This window comes from Leptodactylus fuscus, chromosome 9 (assembly GCF_031893055.1).
Source record: "Leptodactylus fuscus isolate aLepFus1 chromosome 9, aLepFus1.hap2, whole genome shotgun sequence".
NCBI lineage: Eukaryota > Metazoa > Chordata > Amphibia > Anura > Leptodactylidae > Leptodactylus > Leptodactylus fuscus.
The window spans coordinates 11,801,104-11,818,163 of NC_134273.1; the positions used below are offsets into that span (position 1 = coordinate 11,801,104).

The 17,060-nt window shown below is 46.4% G+C and overlaps 1 protein-coding gene across 2 annotated transcripts in view; it reads left to right on the top strand.

Moving 5' to 3' along the window:
- Positions 1-17,060, top strand: part of ST6GALNAC3 (ST6 N-acetylgalactosaminide alpha-2,6-sialyltransferase 3) — a 161,087-nt gene that overhangs the window by 90,435 nt on the left and 53,592 nt on the right. The gene's annotated exons all lie outside the window — the stretch shown is intronic.

Genomic DNA, 17,060 nt, shown 5'->3' on the forward strand with positions numbered 1-17,060 from the left:
TGAGTATTGCAGGCAAATTTTGTGTTTTTTGAGACACGAATTCTTTTGAGTAGAAGGCTTCCCTAGCCATCTTAACTCTGATAGACCTTACAAAGTACTATCACCAGCTTCCAGCCCAGCCATATGGAGTTCCTAAGAATTGTGCGTCCATTACGTGGAAAAGTTGTTCAGAAGCCCCTCATCTAAACATGAAACATTTTGGAGAACATGCAAAGTCAATGTACCCATTACACTGATGGGAACCCTTGGCTGCAGTCCTACAAGATAAAGCAGGTCATAATGTCAGCAGAACCCAACAATCGACCACCATCTTATGTGTCCTGACTTGTACAGCGGTCACACTGCTGCCTTCCAACATGTCCGATCTCTTTGTTCTTAGGGTAGATAAGTCGCCACCAGCGGTGTTTGGGATCAACTTTCTCTCTTGAGTTGATGGTTTGGCTTTCAGACCCCACAGTCCATACCTAAATCTTATAGGTGAGAATCCAACCTCTGTGACCCATGGTGGATTGGTGGAGAAGAAGCCCCTTTGACCACCATTCTATAAACCACCAGCCAATACAACCACAAGATGGCGACTACATTGAGCAACAAGTTCCAAAATGTTCTCCTCTGTAATGTAAGCTACTTTTGCAGAACATGAACTTCCAGCCCCCCAATGAACACAATATCCTGACCCCTCCACCACGGGCCTCGTTGACCATGAGGCCCATGTAATATTTTTTATTACTTTTTGGCTCTTATCTCCTTCCCTCTTGCCTCCACTTCATCCCCCACTTTCCGCAGTCTTTATCGCTGTATAAATTTTACATTGTCTTTCGATCATCTTCCTTTACGTTATTCTCTCTTTGCGTCTCCAGCTCGCATCGTAATAACATCAGTATCATCGGTACATGGTTCCCTCATTACGCCGGCACCCCCACCGGAGCCAGGCGAGGAATCATTCTACATTATTTATTCTCTGCTATCTGGTAAAGTACCGTTCCTAGTTAGGCCTTCGGGCACAATTACGGAAAGCTACTGAACATATCTTACATTATAAACTATGATAAAAACTTTGAGAAAAAAAAAATGGTGAAAAACGGCCAATACGACAGTGTCAGGAGCGCGGCGTTATCTGGAGCCGCCGTGGTCCGAGAAACCCTTTTTCATGATAATTAGTCTCAGCTCCCTCATAAACCATAACTCCGCTCTCACCGATACAAGTCCTCCAGTTATTGAAATGTAATTTGTTTGGTCTAAATTGAAGCTTCAAGTCTCATTTACAGAGTATTAGATTACTGGAGAAAACGCGGGATGTCAGAGAAAGTAATGGATCTCGCTACCCGACTGAGCGAGGCAAAAGAGGAATGACTATGTCACAGTCCTACGAGGAGATAAGAGAGTTATGGCAGCCGAGATGCCCCCGATGGGCTAAGAAGCCATAAACCCAGCTACACGTCATACACTTGGTTGTATGAGGAGACCATTGACAAAGAGGAAAAAAATCAACCTGAAAGGGATCCTATTATTAAGATTCATTTTTTTCTGCCTGCCACGTAGGAATAGCCTTAAGAAAGGCTATTCTTCTCCTACCTTTAGATGTCTTCTCCGGGCCGCCGTTTGATATAAATCCCGGTTTTCGTCGGTATGCAAATGAGTTCTCTCGCAGCACTGGGGGCGTCCCCAATGCTGCGAGAGAACTCTACAGCACCGCCTCCATCTTCTTCAGGATTGTCCTCATCACGCGTCTTCATCCGGCTGTGGCTTCAAACTTCTAGGCCTCGGGCATAGGGCAAAACCGACGGCGCATGCTCGCCAGCCACAAGAAAATGACCGCTTACACAGTATTGTAAGCGGCCATTTTCTTGTGGCCGGCAGGCATGCGCAGTCGGCTGCCCGAGGCCTAGAAGTTTGAAGCCACCGCAGGAAGAAGACGCGAAGAAGACCTGTTCCTGAAGAAGATGGAGGCGGCCCTTGAGAGTTCTCTTGCTGCATTGGGGATGCCCATAGCGCTGTTTGAGCGCTGAGGACCGCCCCCAGTACCGCAAGAGAACTCATTTGCATTCCGACGAAAAACGGATTATATACCGAATGGCGGCGTGGAGAAGACATCTAAAGGTAGGAGAAGAATAGCCTTTCTTAAGGCTATTCCTACATGGTAGGCAGAAAAAATTAAGTTTTAGTGATAGGATCCCTTTAAAGTGAATGTCCATTCGTGAGCACCAACTTAAAATAATAAAAATTTATGTGGTGTAGTAAATCTTTATAGAGGTCAGAGTTGTATTTTGTTGATACGGTGGTCCAAATACTCTTTACAATCATAGCACTAAGTAATAAAATTATAACTACTTGCGGCCACCACTAGAGGGAGCTTACTGCTTAGTGTTTATAGTATGCAGTAAGCTCCTACGCTCCCTCTAGTGGTGGCTGCAGGCACAGCTCCAAATACCTTGCCTAATCAAAGTACTAAATAATAAAATTCTGGCTACCAGCAGCCACCTCTAGAGGGAGCTTATTGTATATTGCTTATGCATAAAGAGGTATCCAATGAGCTCCCTCTAGTGGTGGCTGCAGGCAGTCAATTTTATGATGTAGCATTAGGATTGAGTAGAAGATTCTGGGTTTTGTATCTCCGCTGGATCAGCCCCTATCAAAGAGGACCTTTCACCGACTCCAACTTTTTGCATTATTCAATGGGTGCTGCGCTGTTGATTCTGACGCAATTGGAATTTTTTCTCTAGCCCCCACCACTCCTGAGCAATCCTTGCTGATAGTTTCAGCACAAATATTCTCTCTGCCGTCAGGGGGACGGTCCCTGTCATTCTGATTCAGCTCAGGACTGCCCACCTGACAGTAGAGAGTTTAATGATAACAATGATTACTCAGGAACGGCGGGGGCTAGAGAAAAAAATCCAACTGTGCTGGAATCAGCAGGGCGGAGCTTATGCAAGGAGGTGGAGGTGATAAGAGGTCCTCTATTAAGGATTTCCTGCTAACGTCTAGGTAACAGACACACCCTCAGTGGGTAAGAGTTGCTTTGATGGTGCGGAAGGAACCTAGCCAAGCAATACTAGACAGGTGGTTTTAATGTTATGGCTGATCGGAGTTTATCCTCGGAACTTTCCACCCAAATCTTGCGCTTTAGTTTTCAGATAATATTATCTTAACTATTAATATTACCTTCCCTTTCCTCCTCCTTTACATCCCGCCATATTTCATTAGACGCAACTTTATATGCGCGCTCGTAACTAACCACGCCAGGAAACGCGGAGCGGCGTCTACCCCTATGCGGCATAAATAATTTAACCAAAACAATTATTTCTCCCGCCATAAATCTGCCCATTTTTTTTCTTTTTTTTTTGCGGGCGGTTATTGTATAATTTCACTAATCATCATGATGCACGGCGCGCCGCGTGATTTATACGGCATTACCTAACCAGCCAGACAATAAGGAATCGGCTGGTCTGGCGGATCCCGGCTCCCGGAGTACCTGGTGATTTCGGATACAAATTAAGATTGTGTACTGAAATGTATTAAATGTTATTAGACGTGTAGATCAAGTTTATTGTCTACAAAATGGAGCCTTTGGGAGGAAATTGCTGGCTGGCAGCGTTTACGAGTCTTGGTTGTGTATCAGCCGCTTCTCTTTTGTATGCGATGCAATGGATTCATGGCTGGAGGCTCCAAATCATTCAGGCTTTTTTATATCCCACCTCGATCCGTCGTGAGACCACCGAGGGGGCCGGAGAACATTTCCTACGCTTTTTTGTTTTCGCGGATGTTTTTGTTGTAACGGTCGGGCCTCTCTCCAATTACATTTTTTAATTTTGCAGATTGATGCGCTCTCCGTCACCGGTGGCTCTTATTTCTCGAGGAAGAATTAGTAAACAAGGACAAGGAGATGCGTCTGGATAAAGCGCGTGGTTTTTTTTTGGTTTTTATGTGTCTACTGCGGCGAATGTCCATTAAGAAAGCCATTCAGACAGATATTAAAAATTCAACTGCACCAATTCATAGTGCAGACTTAGAATATTGCTCATGTGAGCTAGATAGCAGTCATGGACGGGGAAGAGAAATCGTGACAAACAATCTGGCAACCCCTTTAAAGGCCTAGGGGGGTATTCTCCCCTGTATTGGCAGACTCAGCCCGTGATAGGTCAGTGATGTTAGCTATAGAGTTATCTTCCATTGTAATCCTGTGTATGATGTAAAAAAAAAGGTGACTGCTGCAAAGAAACCCATACGGAATTTGAAAGTAGCAACCTATTATTAGGCTTAGTGGCTAGAGAGAAAATTGCAGGATATAGTACTTTTTTTTAAAGATATATAGTAACATGGAAAAAATTCTTAGAAATATGTCTAACATAAAAACTTGGTTTAAAAAGTAGGAGATTTTCGATGACACATTTCCTTTAAGTATTAATGACATCCCCCTATATTCTGCTTTCTGAATGCCTGAACAGTATTGCGTATATAGCAATACCAAGTATAATTACCTTAGGCGGTATTACGCAGAATAGCGACATCCAGGTGAGCGGTTTATCAAGGTCTCCTGTAATAGGTAGCTCTAGGGAATGCTAATTAGCTTAGGTGACTGTGAATGAGCTCGGGACTGCGGGGGCAGACAAGAGGGACTATCTTGGGACTCTGACTCAGACAGAGAAATTGCATTATCATTGCCTAGCAATTTCCTGGAAACATCGTCTGCATACATTGTAGTAGCTGCGAACATGTAACGAGAGACGTGATAAGCGGCGCTTGAGAACTAATGTGGTGATAATCATTTCTGCCCTTTTCCTTTGATATCTTAAAAGCAGACTGGCAAAAGATAAAGATTCATGTCGGGATTAGAAAACGGTTAATGAAAAAAATAATAAAATAATGTAACCTACAGTTCCAGTATCTTTAGGTGTAAAGCACCACAGGATTGGAAAGGGCGGTATTATAATGTGTATATCAAGTTTTACTTTTTATTTTACCAGTATGAACAGCTCCAGGCTGTGAACAATGCAGCTCCTTCTTCCCCTCTCACAGCAGGAAACCACAGCACAGCAATAAGAACAGTCAGTTGTAACCAATCCTGTCTGACATTGGTTTAAAAGACTGATCCATAAAATTGAAGCCAATCCTTTGACTTTTCTAATAAAAAAAAACCAAGATTCATAAAAAAGCTAACCACTTATATAAAAAATTTGGAGGTATATGTCAATTTTCTCAGGCTGTGAATAAAGTAGCTCCTTCTTCCCCTCTCACAGCAGGAAATCCCAGCACAGTGATAAATAGAATCAGGTCTAACCAATCAATCTGATGTTGGTTTTAAATACTGATCCATAAAAATAAGTCACAATTGCAGCATATTGCCAAAGTTCAGACCTTCCTATAGGGTTATTATCTTTGGATTGTATCATTTGACATATTGTAGTGCCCCAAAATTGCACTGACTTTCAAGCGTAATCCTTTAAAATAAAACACAACATCCATAAAAGAATAGCCCCTTATATAAATGAAACATCTAAAGTTGTATACCAATTTCATCAGGCTGTGAATGAAGCAGCTCCTTCTTCCTCTCTCACAGCACGAAACTCCAGCACAATAAGAAGAAGAATGTTGATTTTAAATATCAATCCGTAAAAGTGAATGTAGTTTGCGCCCAAAATGTTTACCTTTTCCTTGTGGTTAATTTTTTTGGGGGGTTGCCTCATTTCACATACTGTGGTGCCCCAAATTTCCAAGCATAGTCATATTAAGACAAAAACACAAAAATCTATGTATATAAAATTATGGAGGTGTATAACAAACAGACCCTTCTTCCTCTTTCAGAGCAGAAAAGCCCAGCACAATAATAAACATAATCCTGTGACAGGCCCGATTGACCATAATCTGTTGCACCATACTCCTAAAATTCATACCTTCTGTCTATGGCTATTCCCTTTAGATTGCCTCATTTGAAATATTGTTGTGCCCCAAATTTGCTTTGACTATCAAGCATAGTAATTTTAAGGCAAAAACATATCCGTAAAAAAATAACCCCTTGTATAAAAATCTGGAGACATATGTCAAGCAGCCCCTTCTTCCCCTCCCACAGCAGGAAACCTCAGCACAATAATAAGTACTGTATAAGCAACTGAATCCTATGACCATAATCTGTTGCAGCGTACTCCCCAACTTCAGACCTTCTCTTTATGGTTATTACCTATGGGTTGACTTGCTTGAAATATTATTGTATCCCAAATTTGCTCCTGTTTCCACAAATTTGACTTTTGAACATAGTAATTTTAAGACAAAAACACAAAATTCATAAAAGAATAACTCCTTGTATAAAAAAAAATAAAATCCGGAGGTGTATGTCAATTTAGTCAGGCTGTGAATGAGGCAGTTCCCTCTTCCCCTCTCACAGCAGGAAATCCCAGCACAATAATAAGCATAATCCTGTGATAGGCTCTATTGACTTTAATCTGTTATAATATACTCCCAAAATTCAGACCTTTTCTTTATAGTTATTACTTTTAGGTTGACTTGCTTGACATATCGTTGTGCCCTAAATTTTCTCCTGTTTCCACAACTTTGACTTTCAAGCGTAGTAATTTTAAGACAAAAACACAAGATCCATAAAAGAATAACCCCTTGTATAAAAAATCTGGAGGCGTATGTCAATTTTCTCAGTTGTGTCTGATTTTGCTATTATTCTTTGCGCCACCGTTTCCTGCGCACGTCTTTCAATCACCCTAATTACTTCCTTCCACAGAGTCACTCAGTAGTCAGACTATTACTGTGAGCTGCCAGTTCAGCATGAAGCCATCTCGCTCGCAGCCTACTTGTGAGAGAGGGAACACTTCAAGGGGAATTATGAGGTGATCTCAACCAGGCAGACAATCAGAAAGCAGGGGACGCCGGGAGGCACATTGTGCCGAATGTCACCGGGTGTCTTCCTATGACTGATAAACAGGATATAGGAACATTTAAAGGGACGCTCCATCCACTGAGTGTTTATATGTGGAAACAATCAGAATCTATCAGTAAACATAAATCTGGTTACATTTAAGACGATGATGCTTTACAGCAAGTGAGTAGGCCTTTATCTTAACCGATATTTCCTTCTCCTTCATTTCTGATTGGTGGAAGGACAGTGAAAACCACAACATGGTGCTCCACTACATGGCGCTGACCCTTGTTTTTAACCCCTTCTTCTTTTCCTGTTGTTATCTGGTAAGAACTATAGGTGATAAGTGTCTGATTGCTTAAGTTCTTACCACCATGTCCCATCTCATCGCTTAAGTTCTTACCACTGTGTCCCGTCTCATCGCTTAAAGGGATTCTACCATTAAACTACTTTTTTTTCTAATTACCACGTTAGAATAGCCTTAAGATAGGCTATTCGTCTCCTACCTTTAGACGTGGTCTCCGCCGTTCCGTAGAAATACCGGTTTTAACCGGTATGCAAATGAGCTCTCCGCAGAGAGCTCTTTCCTGCGACGCCTCCTTCTTCTTCAACAACTCCGCCTCTTCTGGCTTCTCTTGCTCTTGTAGTTCTATACAGGAGCATAGAGAGGCCACCCCAAAATGGCCGCCGGCCGGCTCCTGTATTGAACTGCAAGAGCGGCTACCTAAAAATGGCCGCCGGTCGGCGGGGTAGCCGCCATTTTGGGATAGCCATTCTTGCAGTTTAATACAGGAGCTGGTCGGCGGCCATTTTGGGGTGGCCTGTCTATGCTCCTGTATAGAACTACAAGAGCAAGAGAAGCCAGAAGAGGCGGAGTTGCTGCAGAAGAAGAAGGCGGCGCAGGAAAGAGCTCTGGGCAGCAATGGGAACGCGCTCATCAGTGTTTCAGCGCTGGGCCCGCCCTCATTGCTGCGGAGAGCTCATTTGCATACCGGTTAAAACCGGTATTTCTACGGAACGGCGCGGCGGAGACCACGTCTAAAGGTAGGAGATGAATAGCCTTTCTTAAGGCTATTCCGACGTGTTCATTAGAAAAAAGGTAGTTTAATGGTAGAATCCCTTTAAATTCTTACCACCATGTCTCCAGAACAATGACCATGCTCCATTCCAAGACTATGGGACTGATGAAGATAGTAGAGAGCCCTTTTCATCAATCCCATGGAGATTGAATGGAGTGGCAGTACACATGCGTAATGTTGCCCCATTCAAAGGGGTGATCTGTGATCTCTCTCGTGATTGAGGGAGTCCCAGTGGTGGTAGATAAGTGATAAGCTATTGTTGGACAACTCCTTTAAGGAATGTCTAATATAGAATGATGTGAAGGGTTTGTTATGATCTTCTTGTAGAAATCTTGCAAAGAACGCAGTGTTAATTTCCCCTCGATCCCTTCCATTTTTGACCATTGTGAGAGAGACATCACTAAGGCCACAAATGGGCAAATTTCTGAATTTTCTGGTCTACGTCTGGTCCATGCATCATGGTGATCTATAGTACGAAGAGTACCTGACTCCTATACAGCACAGGACGATGGGGGGTCCTGGGGAGGTATAGATCACTATGATATAAGGAGTCCAGGTCTCCGGACCAAATTCATTCCAGGAACGGGTAATCTACAGTCCACGATTTTCTGGACTGTATTTGCCTGTCTGCAGGAGGCCTAAAGGAAAAATCTAAGAAGGTCTTCCACCTCAAAATTCCCCAAAAACTGGCTATATATAGAAGGCTCAATCTTGCCGTGCGAGGCCTTACACTTGATGAGCCCCATTAGAGGCGAGGCCGAGTACATGCGCTAACCCAAGGCGCAGTGACGAGACTCAGCTTCTGCTTTCTGCCATGGCTACCACTGGGTTGGTTTTTGGAGAGAATTTTGAGAAATTTCTCTGTGTAAGCACACCCTAACATCTCATGTACATGACGGACGTGTGACTGGTATGTTTTTATCACCTATCAGATGTCCATTTTTAGAACAATGAAGGTCGGTGAGTAAATACACACACCCATTTTTCTAAATGTGACGTCCTATTTTTTGAAAGTTTCTTGGCAAATGGACCCAGTACAAGTCTTTGGGTCAGTTTTTAACTCCAAGGTTTCGGTCTTTGGTATCCTTGGATTTACGCCGCACGCGGGGGAGAGCTCCTGCTTCGGCCGGTTGCCTTACAGTCAGGCTGAGCTTAGGTTTTTGAAAAACACAAGAGGATTGGAAATGTGACGTGCAATTTTTGATATACTTTTATATAATTTTGATTACAATAAGGACCAAACATAAGGAGGTCGTCGTTCTGTAAATTTTGTACATTTTCTTCTGATAGGAGATACACAAGATGACAATTTCAAGTCCCCGTGCTTGGATTGAGGAAGCTTTGGGGCAGGTCGGCCGCACATCACAGGCCCGTGTGTGTATCCCGAGATGACTATTCTGCATTTGCTTCCATTAGCCGCCCAGCCGCGGCCTCATATCAATCCTGTTTCATGACTATCTATTAAAAAGCACCTAGAACGGGAACAGACAATATTTTGGATGCTACTTGAAAGTCCTAACATCTCCTGGGGGAATCGTAGCGTACGTGAGCTGTAAATAAATGCCAGCTGCTGGCAGGCGTTAGCGTGAGTGTTACCCGGCTTCATATAGAGACTCTCTGCATTATTAATGACGCCAGCGACTTCTTTGAGACAGAGATTAAGTGCGGGTTATTTTGCTTAAAGGGGGATTATTGCAGAATTTGGCTGCCTTATGACAAAAAAAAAAAGAATGGAAAAAGATCTGGTTTTGTTTCGAATACAGCGCCGCTCCTGCCCATGGTTGTATCTGGTATTGCAATCAGTTGGGTGGCTGGAGCTGCGCAGGGAAAACTTACAAGAGGATGCAGAAAATATCTGGGTAGAGATGAAAAAAGGCCTTTATCCAGATGTTATATAAACTTTCCCAGGTGCAGATGTTCTTTTGTTGCTGCCCAACTTTCCCAGGTGCAGATAGTTCATTGCCAGTTCCCAGATGCCCGACATACTCTCCTGTCTCTTTTGATTTCTTCCACCCCACTGGGATGTTGCCAGCTGCAAGGTACAGGCGAAGTCTGGTGTGGGGTCTATCGGGGCAGGTTGGGGTGTCTGGTCGGGGGTTTCTGGTTTGTAGGAGGGTCTGCTATAGGCCTGTATTTAGCAGAGGGAAAAGGAGCCTATACTGTAGTTCTGTGTGACGTCTGCAGCGGCAGCCTTCTGGATGCGTAATCAAAGTAGACCGTGCTAAATGCAGACTGAACGCTGCTTTAACCAACTTTCTCAGGTGCAGATACATATTACTGGTTAGCCATATTTTCCACATACAGATATTAGTTTTGGCACTATTATAAAATGCGTTATTCTTCAGTCTCCACAGTCCATGGCGGTATCCACTGCTCCAGTCTGTATTTCCTCCATCCCCGGCATCATCTGTCTTTCTTTCTCCTCCCCGCAGTCTCTCCATCACCCCTTGCTTCGGTCTGTCTCTCCTCCTCCCCGCAGTCTCTCCATCACCCCTTGCTTTGGTCTGTCTCTCCACCTCCCCACAGTCTCTCCATCACCCCTTGCTTCAGTCTGTCTCTCCTCCCCGCAGTCTCTCCATCACCCTTTGCTTCGGTCTGTCTCTCCTCCTCCCCGCAGTCTCTCCATCACCCCTTGCTTTGGTCTGTCTGTCCTCCTCCCTGCAGTCTCTTTCCATCACCCCTTGCTTCGGTCTGTCTCTCCCCCTCCCCGCAGTCTCTCCATCACCCCTTGCTTCGGTCTGTCTCTCCTCCTCCCTGCAGTCTCTCCATCACCACTTGCTTCGGTCTGTCTCTCCTCCTCCCCGCAGTCTCTCCATCACCTCTTGCTTTGGTCTGCCTCTCCTCCTCCCCGCAGTCTCTCTCCATCACCACTTGCTTCGGTCTGTCTCTCCTCCTCCCCGCAGTCTCTCCATCACTCCTTGCTTCAGTCTGTCTCTCCTCCTGACCACAGTCTCTCCATCACCACTTGCTTCGGTCTGTCTCCCCTCCTCCCTACAGTCTCTCCATCACCCCTTGCTTTGGTCTGTCTCTCCTCCTCCCTGCAGTCTCTCCATCACCACTTGCTTCGGTCTGTCTCTCCTCCTCCCCGCAGTCTCTCCATCACCACTTGCTTCGGTCTGTCTCTCCTCCTCCCTGCAGTCTCTCCATCACTCCTTGCTTCGGTCTGCCTCTCCTCCTCCCCGCAGTCTCTCCATCACCACTTGCCTCGGTCTGTCTCTCCTCCTCCCTGCAGTCTCTCCATCACCACTTGCTTTGGTCTGTCTCTCCACCTCCCCGCAGTCTCTCCATCACCACTTGCTTTAGTCTGTCTCTCCTCCTCCCCGCAGTCTCTCCATCACCACTTGCTTCAGTCTGTCTCTCCTCCTCCCTGCAGTCTCTCCATCACCCCTTGCTTCAGTCTGTCTCTCCTCCTCCCCGCAGTCTCTCCATCACCACTTGCTTCGGTCTGCCTCTTCTCCTCCCCGCAGTCTCTCCATCACCCCTTGCTTTGGTCTGTCTCTCCTCCTCCCCGCAGTCACTCCATCACCACTTGCTTCGGTCTGTCTCTCCTCCTCCCTGCAGTCTCTCCATCACCACTTGCTTTGGTCTGTCTCTCCACCTCCCCGCAGTCTCTCCATCACCACTTGCTTTAGTCTGTCTCTCCTCCTCCCCGCAGTCTCTCCATCACCACTTGCTTCAGTCTGTCTCTCCTCCTCCCTGCAGTCTCTCCATCACCCCTTGCTTCAGTCTGTCTCTCCTCCTCCCCGCAGTCTCTCCATCACCACTTGCTTCGGTCTGCCTCTTCTCCTCCCCGCAGTCTCTCCATCACCCCTTGCTTTGGTCTGTCTCTCCTCCTCCCCGCAGTCACTCCATCACCACTTGCTTCGGTCTGTCTCTCCTCCTCCCTGCAGTCTCTCCATCACCACTTGCTTCGGTCTGCCTCTTCTCCTCCCCGCAGTCTCTCCATTACCCCTTGCTTTGGTCTGCCTCTTCTCCTCCCCACTCCCCACCGCAGTCTCTCCATCACCCCTTGCTTCAGTCTGTCTCTCCTCCTCCCCGCAGTCTCTCCATCACTCCTTGCTTCAGTCTGTCTCTCCTCCTGACCACAGTCTCTCCATCACCACTTGCTTCGGTCTGTCTCCCCTCCTCCCTACAGTCTCTCCATCACCCCTTGCTTTGGTCTGTCTCTCCTCCTCCCCGCAGTCTCTCCATCACTCCTTGCTTCAGTCTGTCTCTCCTCCTCCCCGCAGTCTCTCCATCACTCCTTGCTTCAGTCTGTCTCTCCTCCTCCCCGCAGTCTCTCCATCACCACTTGCTTCGGTCTGTCTCTCCTCCTCCCCGCAGTCTCTCCATCACCACTTGCTTCGGTCTGTCTCTCCTCCTCCCTGCAGTCTCTCCATCACCACTTGCTTTGGTCTGTCTCTCCTCCTCCCCGCAGTCTCTCCATCACCACTTGCTTCGGTCTGTCTCTCCTCCTCCCCGCAGTCTCTCCATCACCACTTGCTTCGGTCTGTCTCTCCTCCTCCCTGCAGTCTCTCCATCACCACTTGCTTTGGTCTGTCTCTCCACCTCCCCGCAGTCTCTCCATCACCACTTGCTTTGGTCTGTCTCTCCTCCTCCCCGCAGTCTCTCCATCACCATTTGCTTCAGTCTGTCTCTCCTCCTCCCCGCAGTCTCTCCATCACCACTTGCTTCAGTCTGTCTCTCCTCCTCCCCGCAGTCTCTCCATCACCACTTGCTTCAGTCTGTCTCTCCTCCTCCCCACAGTCTCTCCATCACCACTTGCTTTGGTCTGTCTCTCCACCTCCCCGCAGTCTCTCCATCACCACTTGCTTCAGTCTGTCTCTCCTCCTCCCCGCAGTCTCTCCATCACCACTTGCTTCAGTCTGTCTCTCCTCCTCCCCGCAGTCTCTCCATCACCACTTGCTTCGGTCTGTCTCTCCTCCTCCCCGCAGTCTCTCCATCACCCCTTGCTTCAGTCTGTCTCTCCTCCTCCCCGCAGTCTCTCCATCACCACTTTCTTCGGTCTGTCTCTCCTCCTCCCCGCAGTCTCCCCATCACATACTCTGGTCCGTCCTTCTCTCCTTTGTTTTCCACTGTCCCTCACATAAAGTACTGCAGGTAGTGGCCAACAGGTAATCCTCCTGAAAATACTAGTGCCACCCAGTGCCCAGCTCATAGTGTCCCTGACTGTAATGATGCCCCCATAGTGCCACAGTTGTCATAAGGCTCACCCAGATTGCCCAACATAGTAATAATGCTTCTCTCTTAGTGATATTTCTTACCCATTGTACCCCAATAGTAATAGTAAGTCCCATCAGTAATAATGCAGATATAGTGCTATAGTGTAAATGTCTTAATAGATTGCACGCTATAGTATAAATGTCCTAGTAGGCCGGACACTGCACCTTGGTATCAGTCTAACCTCCTTACAGAACCTGTCTGTGGGCAATAATGTTATCCCTTTGCATAATGTTTTTTTCCAGATTGTAGATCTTGTCCTCTTCAGACGTTGCGGTAAGTATGGAGTTACAGGCCAGGAACAGGCTGAGATGAATCCCTGCATCCCTCAAGAGGTTATCAGCGCTGAGGAGCGAGACTCCTTGATGATGATCATGTCAATAATAGCCCATAATCCAGAATTACTGCTCCTTCCTCAGACACCTGAATGCGCCGCCACCACCGCCGCGCACCTCTCAAGGAAATGACTCAGTGAATGCGATCCAGCGGCGGAGCGGTAATGGCGGCTAATTATAGATGACAAGCTTCTCTGTAAATGTCTGCTATAACGCAGCCAAATAGATGGGCTCTATGACATCCCATCTTCAATTATTATTACATGGCCTAATGTAGGTGATTAGCGGGCCCTTAGCTGGTCACATGACCACATCCGCTGGGCCCCCATGTCTGACTTTTTGAGGGGGACACACCGATGGCCACCATTTTTTTGTACCACACCACGGCTGGGGGAGTCTGTACCAATGCGCCGTCATTAAGGCCCCACGTGGCGAAACGCCGCTTAAAATACTCACTAAGAACATCAATATGGAAAATGGCTCACAATTCTGTAGCTAAAAGGAACACGATGCGTTTTTGGAAACGCCATTGTTCGGTAGAGGGATATACAGTATCCAGGGCTGCGGAGTCAGTTGCCCAAATCACAACGCGACTCCTGCTCTGACTCCGACCCCTTCATGGTCAGACAGTCCCTTGTGCAGAAAGGCTACGATTTGCCCTGCAGAGAGGGTAGCCCTGGGTCCTGGGTGGATCCGGAGTGTCCCTTTAAGTGGTCTATGGTACATATACCGCTACCCCGTCCTATTTCATTGATTCGCTACTCACTGATAATGGATTAAATCTTTCATAATGTTTTCATCATTAATTCGTCAGCGACAAAAAACAAGCTCCGGAGCCTGACAGATTTTTTTAATACCTTCAGCAGTTAAATTGCTTTGTTCTTCACTTCCATATGATAACTCTTTGCTAAAGCATCGGCGCCAGATGGTGCCGCATATTATGTCGGGAGGAAACTGTTTCATCATCTCAGACAGAATCATGGATCATTCGCTCGACTCCGCTCTCACTCCAGATTCCCAGTTCACTGAGACTTTAATGTTCCTCCATTAAACATTTATTCCGTTCTTATGCTTATAGGAACATTTGCTGCATTACTGCTCCATACTTCACCTATAATGGAACCGAGAACAGGTAGCCGGGCCATGGTTATGGCGGAAGTTTTAGAATGGTTAACAAAAAATAGGTTATGGCTTTAAAAGGGACGTTTCAGTTATGTTAGGGAGGTTCTTAAAGGGGTTTTCTGGCATAAATGAGTAAAATATGGAATATGTACCTCCCTCCCGTCCTTGATACGTCCTTCTTTCCCTCCGATCCTTGGACTCTTTGGGACAGAAGTTCATATTCTCGGTTGATCCATGTGCACAACTTTTTGTCCTCAGTGGTCACATATTTTGTACCAGTGATGTCAGTGACGGAACTAGGAATGGCGGGGCCCTGTGGCGAACCTTTGACATGGTCCCCCCCTCGACTGATGCCGAAGAACCCGACCAACCCCATAGTGGTCCCTTCACTCAGTATTATCCCCCATAGTGGCCCCATCACCCAGTATTATGCCCCATAGTGGCCCCTGCACACAGTATTATGTCCCATACTGGCACCAGTACACAGTATTATACCCCATAGTGGCCCCTGCACACAGTATTATGCCCCATAGTGGCCCCAACACCCAGTATTATGCCCCATAGTGGCCCCATCACGCAGTATTATGCCCCATAGTGGCCCCATCACGCAGTATTATGCCCCATAGTGGCCCCATCACTCAGTATTATGCCCCATAGTTGCCCCATCACCCAGTATTATGCCCCATAGTGGCCCCATCATGCAGTATTATGCCCCATAGTGGCCCCTGCACACAGTATTATGCCCCATAGTGGCCTCTGCACACAGTATTATGCCCCATAGTGGCCCCATCACCCAGTATTATGCCCCATAGTGGCCCCATCACACAGTATTATGCCCCATAGTGGCCCCATCACGTAGTATTATGCCCCATAGTGGCCCCATCACGTAGTATTATGCCCCATAGTGGCCCCATCACGCAGTATTGTGGCCCCATCAAGTAGTATTATGCCCCATAGTGGCCCAATCACAGAGTATTATGCCCCATAGTGGCGCCATCACCCAGTATTATGCCCCATAGTGGCGCCATCACCCAGTATTATGCCCCATAGTGGCCCCATCACCCAGTATTATGCCCCATAGTGGCCCCTGCACACAGTATTATGCTCTATTGTGGACACCCATTAACAATTATTATACTCTGGGGTCTTTTCAGACCCCAGCGTATAATAATCGGAGACCGAGAGGGGGATACAAACATAAACACTGTTACTTACCTATCCCTGCGCTCCCCGCTGTCGGCTATCTTCAATGACGTCAGGGACGTCATGTGACCAGGGGCCTGCGTCGCGACGCATAAGGACGCAGGCCCCGGTCATGCGACGATTGAGATGTCATACAAGTAGTCCCTGAAGTCTTCACGGAGCGTGGAGAGGTAAGTAACACTGTTTGTTATGTTCGCTTACCTCTCCCGGGCCTCCGATCATTATACTCGGGGGGCCGAAAAGACCCCTGAGTATAATAATGATATTTGCGGGGCCCACAAACAGCGATTGATCCCGAGCCAGGAAATTACGCGGTAGAGGAATGGGGAGGGCCTGGAACAAGTGGATGGGTTGTAGACCACTGCCATCATCCATCCTGGTCTAGTTGTCCACTTTTTGGCCTACATTGGCACAGGTTTTACAAGTTTTTCTTACATTGGCACAAGCATCTTTCTGCCTCCATAGACCTTATTCTACCGTACATTGAAATAACATTTGTCGAAACCTAATAATGCTGAAGGAAAAACGCCCCTTGGGTCTTCAAGTCTTTTCATGATGGTCTCCATCCACATTGTTGTTCCTCATTCTCTTCCATTCCACCAAGTATAATGGTCCACTCCAATGAGTTGGGTCTTCTCATACTATGTCTACATAGTATGGCCATATCTTTGTCTGGTTATTTTTGGTGAGGCTTAACTTGTTCCATGATCCAGGTCTTCTCCGACACCACCTTCCTTAGTGTCTAGCTTCCACCGTCGCAGACAATATACTATGATAATTCTAGATAAATATATCGATAGATCTTGACTTTATCCTTCGTCTATCGCTCATATATAGTGATAAAATGAACTTTATTATGTCAGTGGAAAATTGTCCTCCATTCTTGCTGACGCCAGACCAATATTCAGTAAGACTTGGCAGGTATAATAAGATCTACCTAAGGGGACATTAACGTATTTTATGCTTTTATATATGACCACTGTCCTATTAGAAAATGTACCATAATGGAGTTTAGAAATATATCCTCCTGGTTTATTGCGTTACGGCCTCTGTGTGAAGTCGGGAGCTTTTTTTTTAGTTTCAGAATGGTTGATGGTGTCAAGATGGCTACTAGTAGGGGGTTATTTTTAATGGGCTGTTGTACCCATGTCATGGAGCCCATTGAAGGACATGCCCACATGGCACAGTCTTCTGAATATGACTAGTCCCCCTCCTCTTCCTTATTCTCATCATCAGCGC